Genomic DNA, 17,895 nt, shown 5'->3' on the forward strand with positions numbered 1-17,895 from the left:
TTTCTTACCAATTATAAAAAGTGCTCGAATAGGTCACCTTGTGCGACGATACAGCTATGGCATCTTGTAACCAAATCAGCCGTTGCATTTCGTATGACAGCCTCAGGCATGTTTAAACAGACTTCCGTTATTTTGTCTTTAAGGTCTTGCGGTGTGGAAGTTGGTGTGCTGTACACCTTGTCCTTGATATGACCCCACAAAAAGTAGTCCAGAGGTGTCATATCAGGAGACCTGGCTGGCCAGTTCACGGGACCTAGTCGTCCTATCCATTTCTGCGGGAACGCTGCGTCGAGCCAGGTCCGAGCCTTGGCGCTGCTGTGCGCGGGGGCGCCATCGTGTTGAAACCACACATTTGTGGCCCTGGCGAGCGGTAGATCCGAAAGGAAGTCGTCAACGGGTCCTCTGAGGATATCATTGGTGTAGCGATCTGCTGTCAGCGTCTGGTCGAAAAACACAGGCCCGATCAAACTACCGTCGAAAAGTCCACACCAAACACTAAATGACCACTGGTACTGGTGCTGCGTCTGTAAAACCCAGTAGGGATTTGAATCGCTCCAGTAATGAGCATTGTGCAGGTTCACCTGTGAATTGCGCGAAAAACTAGCTTCGTCACTCCATATCACTTTGTTCAAAAAATCCGGGTCGTCCTGCATCTTTATCAGAATCCAATTAGCAAAATCGGTCCTGTTTTGGAAGTCCCGTGGCAACAGATTTTGATGAAGCTGTACGTGGTACGGATGCAGGCGGTGTTTGCGCAGTATTCGCCAAACTGATGACCTGGAGACTCCGGTATCCTCGCTCACGCTGCGCACGCTTGCTTGGGGTTCCAGAGCGAACAGCGATAAAATATGCGTCTCGAAGTCCTCGTCAAAAACAGGTGCTCTGTGTCGTGTGGACGTAAAACTGCCCATCCGTCGCAGCGTCTCGAAGGCACGCAGGATCGTTACTGAACTTGGCCGCCTGCCTGGGTGCCATTGTTGCATAAGGTCTGCAGCGCGCCTTCTGTTCCCATGACATGCACCTAGAGCCAGAACCATGTCTGCTTTCTCTTCATTTGTAAACGGCATGTCTGCAGTGCTAGTAATCACTACACCAAAGATTCAGTCTCGCATGAGAGTGGCATAAGAAGAGCACACGACAAACTGTGCTTCACCGCTGCTTCCAGCTTTCAAAATCCTCATTAGGAAACTGCAACACACAGCCGCCAACACCTCGCGGCGAAACATTATTCCCTGTATTTCTCTTTTGCTTCTGAGTGACAAAGCAGACTCGCCATCTCAGTATCTTATCAGATTGGGACTAAGTCGTCGTCGCCGGGTGCCAACTAGCTGACGCGGACGAAAAACCCCCGCCAAGATATCGGCCTGCCGCTGCAACGGGGCCGTCGAATAAAGGCCGGAGCTGATTTCGTTCACTGAAAGCACGGTTGAGAGCAGCACGATCGCGACGCGCAAATGTGCTCGTCACGTGATTTTTTTTTGTATTTCGCGGGCTTTCTTTCGAGCTCGGAAAAAGAGGTACACGTAAGGTTTTCTTTATGGCGAATAATGGAATGCGGGTTTCTGAAAGTGCTCTCCAACTTTGCGAATCACATTTAGTGTCTAAAGTCAATATTAAAAAATTTAAAAAAATTATCTTAATTACTAGTTAAGTAATTGCGATACAAAAAATTTCCCGTGGTGCGCCAAATGCCTATCACCAATATGCAGGTAGTTTCACTCTCCTGACTCCAATATTTCATTTTTAAACCCTTGGTTCAAGTTAGCTGGGACACCCGGTATACAGGGTGTCCCAGCTAACTTGGACCAAGGTTTATTAAAAAACTAAGCGTTCTTCAGAACTGAAATTGCGCGGATGTTTTTAGGTTTATCTCAAGTTATAGTACCATTTTTTCGGTTCTCCTATTTGAATAATTAGTCGAGATAAATAAATTAACTTTTTAAATATAGCTTGAAACGTTCAGGCGTCAATAGGAAAGTATGGAGCTCCACAAATATCGTCCAACCCAGGCACTTCCAACGAGATAGACTTAGCGTGGCCGTTTTTATTCGGGAAAAACGAAATCCCGGGGAGTTTTAAAAATACCACGTGACAAGCACTCCGTGCGCCCGGATGCGCCGCGATTGCTGCGCTCTCATTCGTGCTTCGTTAGAAACATCACCCGCTTCGGGCCTTTCGTGCTGCCCAAGACAGGGCTTCGCGATGTGCTTGGTTCCAAGATAAGCGCCAGTGGGTTCGGGCGGGAGTTGAAAGAAAGCGCAGCTCCCGTTTCTGAGGGCAATAACTGCACACTCACGTTAGCAGAATGCATGCGGAAGAACGATGACAATCTCATGAGTTTGAATTTGGGAGCAAGATCCCAACAAGCAAAGACGCATATAACAAGCCTGATAATGTCGTGTGAATTACGCTGAAAAACAGGAGCCGCGCTTTCATTCCATTGCCGCCCGTACCCACTGGCACTTGGAGCCAAGCACATCGCGAAGCCCCGTCTTGGACAGCACGAAAGGCCCGAAGCGGGTGATGTTTCTAACGAAGCACGAATGAGAGCGCAGCAATCGCGGCGCATCCGGGCGCACGGAGTGCTTGTCACGTGGTATTTTTTAAACTCCCCGGGCTTTCGTTTTTCCCGAATAAAAACGGCCACGCTAAGTCTATCTCGTTGGAAGTGCCTGGGTTGTACGATATTTGTGGAGCTCCATACTTTCCTATTGACGCCTGAACGTTTCAAGCTAAATTTAAAAAGTTAATTTATTTATCTCGACTAATTATTCAAATAGGAGAACCGAAAAAATGGTACTGTAACTTTAGAGAAACCTCAATAACATCCATGCGATTTCAGCTCTGAAGAACGCTTAGTTTTTTTATAAATCTTGGTCCAAGTTATCTGGGACACCCTGTATATTGTAAAGATGAAGACGAACATTGTGTAGCGGCGGCAGTGCTATCGCTGCGCGTGCTTTGGGCTCGCTTTGGCTGACCGCAGACTGTTGCCGCCCTGCTGCTGAGGTCCCAGTGCCTTTAATAAACCCCCGTCTTACATTTGGTGGAGGTGCTGGGTTACAATATCGGCTCTGGAGCTCCGTAACCGCACTCTTCCGACACCTGCGATGCCTGTAGACACCTAACATCAAGCCGTGCAAGCAGACCCACCGACTGTCATCTGTGCCGGCTTTCTTCGCCAGCGGGACCCGGCACTCTTCAGCGGAACAGATGAACATGACGTGGAAGATTTGATCGCATTTTACGAACGGGTGAGCCTGTATAACAAATGGGACGACGAGACTAAGCTCAACAATGTAATTTTTTATCTTACCGGTGTCGCCAACTTATGGTTTCGCAACCATGAAGGGGACGTTGGAACTTGGTCGGCCTTCAAGACGAAGTTCTCCGAAGTCTTTGGTCGCCAGGCTGTCAGACAACTCCGCGCAGAACAGCGCTTGCGTGAACGATCGCAGCAGGCTGGCGAAAGCTTCACTAGCTATATAGAAGATGTAATCGCCCTCTTCAACCGAGTGAACGTCAGCATGCCGGAAACTGACAAGATAAAGCAGATCTTGAAAGGCATTGATGATGACGCCTTTCAAATGCTGCTCGCTCGGGACTTGCGCACCGTTTCGGAAGTCATCACGCTGAGCCAGAGCTTCGAGGAGCAGCGTAAGCAGAGGGTCCTCACTCGTCAGCACTCAGCTCATGTAGAGTCACTTGCTGGACTGACACCCGCAGCTGATAACTCCTCTCTGCTGCAGCAAGTCAAAGACTTTGTGCGTGAGGAGGTGGCCCGTCAGCTTTCTCTTTTGCCTTACCCTGAGGAGTCCCACCATATTTGGCCCCGGCTCGCCAACATGCTATTCGAGAGCAGGTTGCTGAGGCGCTTCCGTCCGCTCATTCAACATCGCATGTCGCTGCTCCACTGACCTACGCTGACGCCGCCCCCCGACCTGTCGCCACCCCTATGAGTTATGCCAACGTCTTCCCAAGACCTGTCGCCCGTCCACTGACTTACGCCGAAGTCGTCGTTCAAAGTCAGCCGCCTACGTACCCTACAGTGTCAGTGCCCGTACCAGCGCCGGCACCTTATTTCCGACCCTCTCCACGAGACCGAGATCCCTGGCGCACAACGGATAATCGGCCTTTAATAAACCCCCGCCTTACAATATATATAAAAAAAGTTATTTTCAGGAAAGGAAAGGCGCAGTTACTATCTTAAGCCCGGTCGACAACTGAACAAAGCCTTGAGGGTAGAAATGAGCCGCTTTTTGGCGAAGCCCAAATGCGAAAACAGCTGGGGCCTTCTTAACCAAATCCTTAAAGAAGAAAATGCGACAGCAACTGCAAGTTTGCTCTACAAACATTCAAAGGACCCCGCAAACTTTGGAAGTAAGCCTACCCCGGAAGCTGGAAGGGTGAATTACAGCCGCCGCAGAGGCTCAGTGGTTATGGTGCTCGGCTGCTGAGACCGAAAGACGCGGGTTCGATCCCGGTCGCCGAGGCCGAATTTCGATGGAGGTGAAATTCTAGAGGCGGAGACCTTCACTACGGTGTCCCCATTGCCTGAGTCGCTTTGGGAAGTTAAACCCGCCTGAACCAAACAGAAAGGTGAATTACCGAGTGGACTAAGAGTGGATCGGGTCAGTATAATCCATTGTGGAAGGCAGACTGAGTTCTACTTCTCAGATTTTCGAATTTCAAGCTGCTGATGACGTCACAAAACTATAGACCAGTGACAGAATTCTGTTATGGAGAAACCCGCTGGTTTCCGAAACACAACAACGTAAATCATATCGCATTGAAAGGCGTACGTGTGTTGTGCGATGCCTGTGCATGTTTAATAACCTTAGCTGGTCGACATTATTCCAGAGCCGTCCTTTCTGCCTTCCTCATTTCGCTGCCTCCTTCAACCCTTCCCTGTTGGCGTGGTTGATGATGGTGGAAAACATTTATCTGCGGATACAATTAAGGAGGTTGTTCAGGTGTTTAGAGGAATCCCCCAAGGTGGAGTATATTTGTAATAAGGGAGTATTATACCCATTGACATCCACCCGAGCGCAGCCATCCGGCTACAAAGAAAAGCTATACAGTTTTCTCGGAAACTTCACAGTTAAGGAAATATTTGTCCTGGTCCGGACCAAGACGAATTTTTCTTTAACTACGAAATTTCTGAGAAAGCTGTATAGCTTTCATTGGTAGCCGTATGGCAGCGCTCGGGTGGGTTTCAATGAGTAATTACTCCCGTATTACACTTAAGGAGGTTATGCATGAACTGACCCAGAGGGGCCAGCCTATACAAGTACTAGGTGGAGGTCCCTAGTTCGAGACCCCAGTGGCATCGGCCGCCGACCGGGCTCGCCCGACCAAGGCACGTTGGGCCTGCAGGTCCGAACAGCCGAGCAAGGTCGCCTCCCAGTCCTCCCGGGTTGGGTTGGGGTGAGGGGGGATAGCAGGGTTGGAGGGGCAGGCCTACACCATGTGGTAGATGTCCGAAGACTTCTCCGCACTGTGCGGACAGCTGCCCGAGAAAGAAGGGTCGGAAGTGTTTGAGAGCTGCCGGGCACAGTAAAGTCTTAGTATACGGGCGAAGCAGGAGCCGCTTCTCCGCCTTTCAGAGACCGTTACACGGGCGGGGATAAAGACCGTGGCCAGATTGATAAAGTAAAAAATGTCTTTGAAGCAGTAAGCTGGAAAGAATTCGAGTTCCTGATCGTCGAGGTAGGAGGGGAATGTCCGGTGAGAGAGCGTGCGGGCGGCGGCGTCTGCTGCCTCATTTCTCTCAAGGTTCATGTAAGCAGGAGCCCAAACGCTACGCCGGCAAGCGGGGTTCCCGGTGTAGACGCTGTTTTGGAGAATGCGTTAGGCTAGGTACGGTACCCAGCCCTGCTCCACGTTCCGACAGGCTGCAGGACCAACTTCTGCTGCAGGACCAACTTGCACTGAGAGAGCGTGATAATTTTGCTTGTGGCTGCTTCGAGGCAAGTCGTCTCCACTACCGTGGAAAGTTATTTTCGGAATCGAACAGGATATTGGGCATGTTTAGAAAATACTAAGATTTTTCGAATGTTTCACTGTGAAAAAACACTGCTATATAGTTACAGACAATGCGGGCAAATTGAAAGCTGCCTAAGGGCGGTCATTAGCCATTATCCCATCCCAAAATGCAAGCGAGTTGCGCCCACGCATCTAGCTTGCTTCTGTCTGATAGTCTATAGTTTAGCCGATGATGCTGCTGGAAGCTATAAAGTAGAATTTTGTGATTACGCTCATAAATAAGTTCAATTTACAATGAAAGATTGTGTTTTCTGAACGAATAAGTTTTTTTTTATTTATCATCATCGCGCATGGGAATTAGCGACCGTTCACTTTTCCAAGAATAAGAAACAACTGCGGTAATGTTTCCCGGTGAAAGGACTAGAAATTTTTTATGTTTTTGGAGGAAGGATATTTTTTTTTTGCATAGATTCATGGTAGCTAGGGGAGGCCAGCTGGTATGAAAGCACGTTTTTTAAAATTCTCGCCATATTGATGAACGCTCTAATGCAGTATAGGACCCCGCAACATGTCTGACATTTTTACAGCTCCAGCTCGGAAAGAATGGAAAGCAAAAGGCACCATACGAAAAAACATTAGGGTTTTGCTTCGTTCGGCACTTGTCTAAGCCACCCTTATGAAACAACATGGCTTAACCCCGGTTTAATTTCAAGCTAATTCAGAAGAATAAATGATGGTCACTTATATGATGCTCACTGAAGCTCACCAGGGATATTGAGCTGAATAACTGCTGAATATCTTAGTTAATGGCCACCACACTGCGCCCGGTTCTTTGCAAACGTTCATGCCACGGGAAAACAACCTAAAAAAATTGTTGTCTTCCAAAGTTTCGTTTTATCCCAAGCCTTGCCTTAACTACACGGCACGGATCTTCGCCAGCTGGGCGCGTAAAACACGAAGGCACCAAACTGCGTCGTTGGTTAGTAAACACGTTTATAAATAACAGTGGCATGAAAAATTTTATAGAGTACCCAGTCCACAGGAAGTACAAAGCGGGCTTCGTACGCAAGCGAGCCGATTCTACTTTATTTCATTGCCGCCGTGCTACACTGACGCACGTGGCGCAAAGTTCTACGAACTGATGGAAAACAGGTGCGCGACGATGTGTGCCTTGGTTACTTCGCCACAGGAAGACCGCAGCTGTCGCGCTTGCTCTTCTGTTGAAACCCGATTCCTCGGAAAATGAGGCATGTTTTATACTGTCGCTGTCGCGTACGGCTGCCAGTGCGCAATGCACCACGCACTGGGATGAGCTGTAGTTCACAAAGCGCCTTTGCGGTTCGTGGTTTATCGGGGTTTAACGTCCTGAAGCGACTCACTCAGGCTATGAGGGAAGCCGTAGTGAAGGGGTCCGGAAATTTCGACCATCTGGAGTTCGTTCGTTAATGTGCACTGACATCGCACAGTACAAGGGTCTCTAGAATTTCGCCTTCATCGAAATTCGACCGACGCGGCCAGGATCAAACCATTGTCTTTCGGGTCAGCAGCCGAGCGCCATAACCACGGTGCCACCGCGGTGGCTCAAAGCGCCCTTGCGAGCATAGTGTTGTGAAAATCACTTTCGCACTTTTGTAGGCACATTTACTTCGCTTTCAAACGCCTATTTTCTGAGAAACGTTTTCGTATCCGTCCTGCATGAGTACTTGTGACAACTCTCACGAAAGTCAAGGTGACCCATGGTTATAAAATGGGAAGAAAAGGAAATGTGCACAAAATTTTAGTAGGTCGTTCCATTAAATTTTGTATTGCGCTCAAACCATACCTTTTTAGATTTTTCACAGAGACTATGTTATTTTATAAGGTAGAGTCAAGTTTACGCAGGAATACGCGCCAGTAGGCTTGACCAACTCGCCGTGACTTGAGTCGCTTGGCGACTATTTAAAATTTTAGAAAACATGACCGTTGAGACACTATCACGAACTAAACATTCCACCTTTCAATTCTCGTACTGCCTTGTTAAAACAGTTATTTTACGCACATTATAAAAATTTTCGACTACCTTTATAGCCCGACTAGCTCTGTGCCTCTGAAATAATTTTGAATATCTAGGATTTTTAGCGGTCACATTTTATACCGTGAGTCGATATACGAGGCGCTCCCCGAGCCTTCTCCTTGATGAAGCGCATTCAAGGTCGAAGTGGACAGGGGAGAAGGACAGCAGGAGAGAAAGCGGACAGGAGAGAAAGATGAGGTAACGAATGGACAGCAGGGTTGAGAGAAAAATACGAAGGGACGATATTGCCGACAGAGAGGTTGAAAGAAGAGACAGAAAAAAAAATCATCTCCAGCAGAGAAAAGATAGAGAAACAAGAAGCGGAGAAAATGACAGGTTGCAGGGAGGGAAACAGAAAGATCCGAATCTCATACGTGTGCATCGACACCGCCCGTCGCTCGATCGCTGTCGGAGCCGAGAAGGCCATAGGCCATGTGAGTCGCTCTAATCAGTCTTCTGTTTCTCTCTCACCCTGCGGGACTCCAACTTGGAAATGAAGTATTCGGTGGAAGCGAGCTCAATCAAGAATCCCTCTGCGGGTGGCCGGAGAACAAAATAACAAACCGAGAAAACAGCGCGCGTGAATGGCGCACCAGCTGCCGTGGCGCATTGCTGTGGGTGATCGGGAGGAAGATCGTCACTCTCGCCAGGCTCGATTTTCAAAACTCCGCTAGCCAAAAGGAAGAAAAATGGAGTAAAACAAATGACGTTTCGGGACCAGTAAGGGTCCCTTGTTCACATATGAAGCGAACAGCGGAACGGCCGTGTTTCTACGCGTGAAGGTCGTTGCAGTGAGCATGCCTATGCTGCAGCCATGAGCTCACGTGTCCGACTGAGTGCGTGCTTTTACTCAATGCGAAATGACTCGAGGAGTAGACAGGAAGGTAATTATTCCTCGATGGCAATGATGCTAGCTGAATCCCAGGCGATACTTTGATCGATATGATTTTGGTATCTGCCAAGGTACTTGATTTGGCGCGTCCCTTAGCAATGTCGTTTTTATGGACCCTTATTCACCTTCTGTAGTGAACGGATTCGCCGATGTAAGCTGAGTCACAGTCCCGACAAGGAATTTCGTAAACGACTACGGGGTATCTAGAGTTTTTCTTTTGCACGCACAAGTTGCTGCCTGAGCTTGCTTGTAGGCACGTGGTAGATTTGAACTTCGTAGCCAGTGAAGATTCGTGACAGTTTCACTCACCCTAATCGCGTACGGGATGGCAGCTCGCTTCCGTTCTTTTCTTGGTGCTGTTTGGGGGAGGGGGAGGTTCGCCGATATGCGTTGTTGATTGTTTAGGATTTGCCCAGGGAAGCTTTTTTGTAAGCTCGTCTTTTCTTATTTTTAAGGCGGAAGCCTTCAATCCCTTACAAAAATTTTTAGTAACATTCTTTAGAAAGTCTTTCGACAATTGTTAATAGAACCTATCAACATTGAATAGAAAGTCTTTTAAACGCCTTTGTACATTGTAGTAACAACCTATCAACCGTCTTCCGACAATAGGCCACCGATATCCAAAAGACTCAAGTACATAGAAAGTCTTTATACTTCCTATCATCCCCTTATCGAGTTTGTATACACTTCCTACTGACCCCTTACCGACAATTTCTACCAACACCCTATAAACGGTCTTCGGACAATTGGCCACCGTTATCCAAAAGACTCAAGTACATAGAAAGTCTTTACACTTCTTATCAACCACATACCGACAATGTCTACCAACACCCTATTGACGGTCTTCCGACAATTGGCCACCGTTATCCAAAAGACTCAAGTACATAGAAAGTCTTTACACTTCTTATCAACCACATACCGACAATGTCTACCAACACCCTATCAACGGTCTTCCGACAATTGGCCACCGTTATTCAAAAGACTCAAGTACGAAGAAAGTATAATTCCTACATCAACTTTTGGAAAAGTGTATGTTAACTACACAGTACAACACTTTTACCAACATAGTTTTATCACTTCAAAATCATTTTGTGAACACTATCCTGGAGTGCTTAAAGAATAATAGAAGCAAAATGCAAATTATTACATTTATTGTGCACAAGTGTACATACGCGCAACAACACATGCATGATGCATCAAAATATTTTATGGAGAACAATAGAGGAACAGAATATTGCCTTCGGCACACTTCCCCTCAGTTCCCTCTGAGTAACAATGACTGACACACAGCAATTGAAAAACATAACAGGTTTTAATTCACGATGTTTCGGCTGGAGGACCAGCCTTTTTCGAGTATAGTATAGCATTCGAAACAAAAGCTGTGTGCTTCAAATGCTGTAGTACACTTGAAAACGGCTGGCCCTCCAACCAAAACGTCGTCAATTAAATCCCGTTAGGTTTTTCTTACATATATACGAGGTGTTTCAGGGAAGACTAAGTAATTTTCAAAAAACAGGTATTTTGAGATGAATGTATGGCTTTTTCAGCATAGTATTACCAGTGTTGGCAGGCACCAGAAAACTTGTGAAGTCTTACGTAGTAAGCTGGTTAGCTAATTTTTATTAATGAACCTTTTCACTATCAGAAACTTCGTTAAAACATTAAGTTGGGCTAGTTGGTAACGGCTTGAAGGAATCATACTCTTAGCGGTAAGAACACACACAACACCAAGACACACACACAGGACACCCGCTAGACTTCAACTATCTTTACTGGACACTTGTACGACATAAATATGTATCACTGAGCACACGCAGGTGCCTCGTCATCGGCATCAGGTCTAACTACACCCTCCCCTCTCCTCCAAGGCATACGGTTGCGCCGATAAACAATCCCTTTTTCTGCCAATGCCAGGGAGGGAGTGCTTACACACGTCACCCGCCTCTTGAATACGAAAGGCCTGGGAGCCGAGAAAAAAGAAAGAGAAATTATCGAAGTCTCGTATTCAAGAGGCGGGTGACGTGTGTAAGCACTCCCTCCCTGGCGTTGGCAGAAAAAGAGATTGTTTATCGGCGCAACCGTATGCCTTGGAGGAGAGGGGAGGGCGTAGTTAGACCTGTTGCGGATGACGAGGCACCTGCGTGTGCTCAGTGATACATATTTATGTCGTACAAGCGTCCAGTAAAGATAGTTGAAGTCTAGCGGCGGGTGTCCTGTGTGTGTGTATCTTGGTGTTGTGTCTGTTTCTTACCGCTAAGAATATGATTCCTTCACTATCAGAGTTAGGCGTCTAGTTGCCATTAGAGATTTGTAGCAGTTACATGCACTGGAGGGGTTTCTTTCCGTGTGCTTTCAAAAGCGCATGTATTTTCGCACGATGCAGCCAAATTTTGTCGAGCCACAGCGGCGAAAGTAATCATGTTTTGTACATTCCAGAAACTGATATGGCTACTACGAACAACTGGCTAAAAGTCTAACTGCAACCAGTTGCAAACCTGCGTTAGTTAAAAAGTTAATTATCAGAAATTATGCAGCAAAAGCCATATTTTTGACAACTACTTATTCTTCCCTGAAACACCTGGTGCATATAAATACTGCTCACTTTCCTGTACAACACAGAAACGAAATAATTTCTTCTGTAACATGAAAGTTCCATGAGCCACATAACAAACCCGTGGAAAAAAACTGCATGCATACACACACATCTCTCCAAAACAGCTAAAAAATCCCACACAGTGAAACAATGCTTACACTGTCTTAAGACCAACATTAAAGGCTGCAAACACTAGCGAATTAAAAGTCAAACAGATGCCAAACATATGCTAAACGTCCCCATGGATGTAGATATTAAGCTATGAGCCGATTTTAATAAAAATGCATCAGCACAGAAATGCTTAAGCGACTTTGTTGGTGCACTATCCTGACACTTGTCCTCAATATCAGGCAGCCTGCTTTAAAGTCAAACAGATGCCAAACATATGCTAAATGTCCCCATGGATGTAGATATTAAGCTATGAGCTGATTTTAATAAAAATGCATCAGCACAGAAATGCTTAAGCGACTTTGTTGGTGCACTATCCTGACACTTGTCCTCAATATCAGGCAGCCTGCTTGTTGTATCATCATCAGCCTGCCTATGCCCACTGCAGGGCAAAGGCCTCTCCCATGCCTCTCCAATTAACCCTGTCGTTACTTGTCTGCATCACCAGCGGAAGAGGTAGCGTCCTAGTGATGAGACGTGCGCACGAACAGGTAGCCTCCTCCATGGCAGAATGCAGCAGCAAGAGAACTGCACAAGAAAACATTCAAAGTATACAGTTATAGTAACTTCTAATAGAATCAAACACGGAGAAGCAACAATCAGTTAAATGTGCACTAAAATGCAGCACTCCGAGCGAGTTTGATAAGGCTGCTGAGTAATAGCATAAGCAGCAGTCACAAGACTAGAACTAAATGTAATGCGTCCTTGAACAAGAAAAATCTATAACATGCTGTTGTGTTCAATTCTGCCCCACATTCGAAGACTGAATGATATTCACAGGAACTGACATTAACGTGTTACACCTAATTAGGCTACCACGAAGAGATATTTAGCCATTCCAGTCATATGAAGATAACATGCAGGCCATTAAATATGAAAATTATTTTGTGTTTCTGATTTGTCTGCACAAAAATTCAGGCAGCTTTTGTTTTCAAAAGTGATGGCACAAAGACATTGCAATATAATGCACATGTTGCTGTAGATAATGTATCATTTGGAGCTATACCAGGTGTTAGGGGAAAATGTATGAACAAAGAGTACAAAGGTGAGCAAGTTCGTCAGGGCAAGAGTGGCACACTCTAAAGCAAATGAATCAAAATATTAAGGCACACACTGCGTCAGATACAATACTTGTAAGTAAAGCTGCATAGAACTACAAGCGATAAAAGCCTCAGAAACGTGCCCCTAAGGGAGCAGCTGGACTGGTAGTTTTTTATTTGTCCCGCAGCACATCCCTCCAGTGCTGAGGCCTGCTTATATCTGTTTAAGTTAAGAATACAAGGGAAACAAGCAAACAAGTGTTCCAAAGAAGATAAAAATGTGCACTTAGGTTGTTCTTTAGGAAATTACCTGTCACTAATTGCAGCAATAAATACCTCGAGAAAGTAAATTAAGTTATTTACACAGCTTATTACAAACCTTGATGGCACGGGAGAAAGGCAACATCAAATGCATCGGTTCAAGTAAAGCCAGGGGTCTTGTTAAGGTCACAGCAATATTTGTTGACTTAGGCTCAGCTAGTGTAATGCAATCAGTAACTGAACGTCGGCATGAATAAAAATAACAATGCACCAATACTCAATTCCAAATGCATTTCAACTGTACAGTGCAGTCAGTTGTGACAAAGGGAGTGTGAAAGAAAACCTCAGCAATGCTCATGACATATCGAATAAACGCCTTTCTTCTGTACAGCTAAAATATAAGCTTTACAGGGTTTCACGTAATGCAAGGATAACCTGGTAAGGTATCAATTATTGATGCTAGCAACACCTATGCTTCTAAAGCAGAGTGCTCCACTTGAACGCCAATATTCAATTATGCATTGCCCGTTAGGCCATGCCTATCACATCACTGGTTCACTTCAAACATGCCATACCTTGTAAGAGGTAGGCACTGCTGAAGTAAACCTATAAAATTTATTTGCTGCTTTTAGACTGCTGTATAAAGGTCATGAAGCAGATAATTGTTTTAATTTGGTCTATACTGTGGTCAAGATTTCCAAGCACGAGAGGCATGAGGGAAAAACTATAAAAAGCATTTCACACTATAACACAATGCACTTGACTAGGGGAGTGCTTTCATGATGCCCGCAATATCTTTTCCCTTTCTCTTGGTCCTCTTTTAAAAGAAAAAAAACGAAAGAGAGAGGGAGCCTGGAGCAGAAGATTTTTGGCAGGCTAAAAAAGACAAGGAAAATATACCCACTTGTCTACCTATCCTTTTACAAGTGGCACATGCTTGATATCCAGTGTCAATGGCTGATAGGCTGAACCAGCAGGTCTTGATGTCATTTGCCTCTGGTTGAGGTAGCATGGGCTCGATGACAGATGAAAGCTGGTGCAAAAGTAGCGTGATGATACTGGTGGAGCAGCTGTACAGGGCTTGACTGCGGGTGCATTTGAAGAAAGGCTGCATTAGAGCCATGCTTTCATAAACATCACAGAAGGCACATCCCATTACAACCTCTAGCTGTTCAGTCCAATGTGTTCATGAGTGGAGGCTAATGATTAATTACCTATGCCTCCAATAGTTAGCAAAAAAATGGTTTACAAAGCTTGTCATACTTTCCTTAAAGCTATTATTCGCGAATCACGTTATACTTTTATCGCTTCAGACTGAAAATGAGGGAATGACATAAATGTAGTGAACGTAAAAAAATAAAATGACAACAAACCTTCCATTGTGCCATTACCTCAGCTGCACTGCAATGGAATGGTTCTGCTATTTTTAATCGTCGTTTCGTTGACCAGAACTATCAAGAAACACAGCACTTGATGTGACTGCGACGTAGAACGGGCAATGCTCCTTATCCAGTAAACACTCAGGCAGCAGAATCAAAAGACGCACGCCGCTACAAGCACTTTTCGTTCTTATGGTCTCCTTTCCACGCGCTGCTCCTGTTCACTCGGAATAACGAATCAAGCAGCACCCCATAGTTCTCGGCGTGCAACCAAATTCTATCACATAACTCGTGCGCCGAGGAGCTGACGCAAAGAGCGTGAGGCGGCGGGTTGAAAGTTGCATAGTTGGCAAGCGAGCGTGTCAGAACACCTTCTCTCTGCAAACGATCGCGTGGTGCCCGCATTTTGCACCTCACTGCGAACAAGGCGTAAAGACCAACCCAAATGCATTCGCAGCCCTCAATCATACCCCCGACACATCGCAGAAGTCATTTTCCAGTTCTGTACTTACATTTGTCAACGTTCACGGCAAGCCGTTTCTTCTATCCGGCATCGGGCGCCGGCCGCTTTCGGCGTGGTTGCGTGCAGTACGTCAGAGCAGTTTTTGAGCACTGCGTGCGCGTAAGAACGTCTTCCGCAGCACTGGAGCCATCTGTCACCTTCCGAGTTCAGTCACACTACCACAACACTAACGAGGCCGCACATTTAACACAAACAAACTGAAGAAACGCACCCAGAACTTCACAACCGTCGCACCCCGTCAACAGAGTCGTTTCAGCGTCCTAAAAAAGATAGTGTAGCGCGCGGCCAACATGAGACTCGCAATCCGCCGCCAGCGAACGGAAAGGTGGCGCTAATGTCGCCTAACTTTACACGCGTTAAAAAAAAGAATTGATCTAGCCCTTTTTGCCACAAACTTGTTGCATTAAACGACAAAATATTTTGTTTCAATTACAAAGGCAGCAAATTGGAATGATTGAGGTGAAAAAATGCGACTACTCACAACCATCTGTTTCTGGCGGCGCTGCGAACGAAAGCTTGGAAAACCGGGCAGCATGCCGGGCAGCTACAGGCGACGCATCTGGGGCCAGGAAAGCCGCAGCCGCTGCACGGCTGCACTGTCTGCCCAGTTCTCAGGCTATAACTCAGCTCCCCGTAACTGCGTCGCAGAATAAGGAATGATGATGATGTTGCCAAACGCTACTGGTTTCGGTTTTTATTTTCGCATATTGTGTGGCTTAGCGTACTCTACACATCTTGGCTCATGCGATTTAGTGTACGTGTGTGTGTGTACGCCGCTCTAGCGTGACGCGCGAAACTTTCAAGGCTGCGCTGCAGCATCGCCTCTGTTTTGTGTGTGTTTATATCACGTCATTGGACACCTTGCACGCTCTTTGCTCGAGCGAGCCCCGCCGACAGTCGCGCTACCGTAGTCTTTTTGTGTGCTTCCTTGATTGCTTTTTGCCTCTGCCTTACGCGGTCCTCGGCTCGGCCTCACGTCCGCTGATGGCAGTAAGAAAAGGCGAAGAATGAACACATGCTTTCGCGCGTCTACTCCGTATGACTACGTTAAAACCCAACACTTTATTCCAGGATTCCTTAATAATTGCATTACGAGAAGATAGAAAATACAGCTATCACCACGTTTTCCCTCGCCACAGCTTCGTACCGTGTTTGCGTTGAAGGAGATGCAAGTGAAGATGCGGAAGAGGCACTGCGCCTGTGCTTTAGCGGTGCTCAAAGTGGGGGCTGCTCTCACCCTAGCTTTTTCCATACTGGAAGCTCCTCTGTGGCTCAGTACTAGCGAAAAATGTAACAAGTCAAGAATGAGGGCTTATAGTGCTCCATTTGCCGTGCGCCTTCCTCATGCAAAGCCCTTGTTACCGCAGTTGAGTACAGAGGGCCGCGGTTACCTGTTTTGTTTCTCTATACTTCTCTTTATAGTATCGGCCGCCGAACATGAATAAAAATTAATATTGCCATGCCTGAAATTTCGCATGTACAGTCGCCGAGGAACGAAGCAACTTGAGTTCTCGAAGCTGTAAGCCTGCACACGTTACACAGAATTTACTCAGAGCGCGAAGCGGTGCGGCCCTTTTCGCGCGTGGTTTTTCAGTCCCGTGCGATCAGCCATTGCTGGTCGCTCGAGGAGGAGGGTAGTGCGAGGGTTTAAATTGGGCGCTCCCACGTGGAGTGGCATAAAGTGTACCGGGCACTTTTGCATGGCGGGCAGTGTGCAGGGAAAGTGTGCTTGCGGTGCAGGTTCAGGAAGCTGGTGATATAATTTGGGCGCCATTTGGGTTAGCGAGAACGTGTCATTCAATGAGTGTGCAAACACATCGGTGCAATGCTAAACTTGAATTTTTTTGTAGCTCGCAACAATAATCCCTTTGAAACCTCAGAGCGAAACGCTCTTAATGCTAGTGTGTTTTAGCACCGTCGTACGGTACATCACTGTTCAACTGCACGTTAAAATATGACCTATCAAGAATTACAACAATAGCAACACCAACGTGTTTCGAATTGGCAGAGTTGTTGTACAGCTCTGCTGAAATTCTTTGTTAGTTCTGAAATGTTAAATCTGTTTAATGACTGCCTGAATACAGAATTTAAGGACGAATACGCAGCAGAAGCATTGTTTTCGTGTAGAATGAGCCATCAGCGAAACTGATTCGCTGTAACGAAGTCATCATTGCGCTTATGTAACACAATCACTAGCTCCTATTTTTTCTTAAAGTTCTTTTAATTTCCTTGAAGTGCGAGGCAATAATACTTGAGTATTCTATGAATTCATTCACTTTGTACCAAAATTATTTCGTTTGCTGGTAACTTTTTTCGTAGACTTCATACAATCAAAAATTGTCACTAAATGTCTTCAATTCAAGGCACGTTTCTGAATTTCGGGATAAATGTTCTGTTATGAACTTTGCCCTTTTCCCCGCACTCGAAAATGCGAAAGCAGTAAAGCTAGTATTGAGAAAATTGAACTGAAATTTCTAAAAATCCACAGCGTGCTCGGCTATGGGAATGTGATTGCAAATTTTTGTTTCGTCTTCAAGGTTAGTTAAGTTGCCGCTTTGAAGTTGTCGGCTACAGTACTTGATTATTTTAGGCTTTTATTTGTTTATTCGCATCACCAAAATGCTTTCTCGGTTCGTAGTATATTTCTATTGACAGCAGTATATAAGCAGTAAGAAAATTGTATGAACTTTCTATCAACAAATGTTGATAAAATATGCCCTAAGAAAATGTGACTGCAAATTTTGTTTCGTGTTCAAGGTTGCTTTAGTTGCACTGACATGTTAGGCTAGAGTACTTAATTAATTTAGGCATTTATTCTCATTATAAAACGTTCTTACGGTGTCTAGTATGTTTCTACTGACAGCAGTACATAGAAAGCAGTAAGGAAATTGTATGAACTTCCTATCAACGAATGTTAATAGAATATGCTCGGCTAAGGGAATGTGAGTGTAATGTTTGTTTCGTGTTCAAGGTTGTTTTAATAGCTTTGAAGTGTTCGCCT

General features: G+C 45.8%; 1 protein-coding gene and 1 long non-coding RNA gene across 3 annotated transcripts in view; both read right to left on the reverse strand.

Annotated features, from left to right (window-relative positions):
- LOC149334559 (solute carrier family 52, riboflavin transporter, member 3-B-like) overlaps window positions 1–17,895 on the reverse strand; it is a 64,985-nt gene that overhangs the window by 15,695 nt on the left and 31,395 nt on the right. The window lies entirely within an intron of this gene.
- On the reverse strand, window positions 11,127–15,253 carry LOC149334560 (uncharacterized). Of its 2 annotated transcripts, none has more exons than XR_016284747.1 (3): window positions 14,884–15,253; window positions 13,897–14,077; window positions 11,127–12,219 (listed from the first exon to the last, which is right to left on the reverse strand). It is a non-coding gene; the product is annotated as an uncharacterized LOC149334560 (long non-coding RNA). The 2 variants fall into 2 exon arrangements; XR_016284748.1 differs by having other exon boundaries at window positions 13,897–14,100.

Source organism: Amblyomma mixtum, chromosome 8 (assembly GCF_055824585.1).
Source record: "Amblyomma mixtum isolate Tamu chromosome 8, ASM5582458v1, whole genome shotgun sequence".
Lineage (NCBI taxonomy): Eukaryota > Metazoa > Arthropoda > Arachnida > Ixodida > Ixodidae > Amblyomma > Amblyomma mixtum.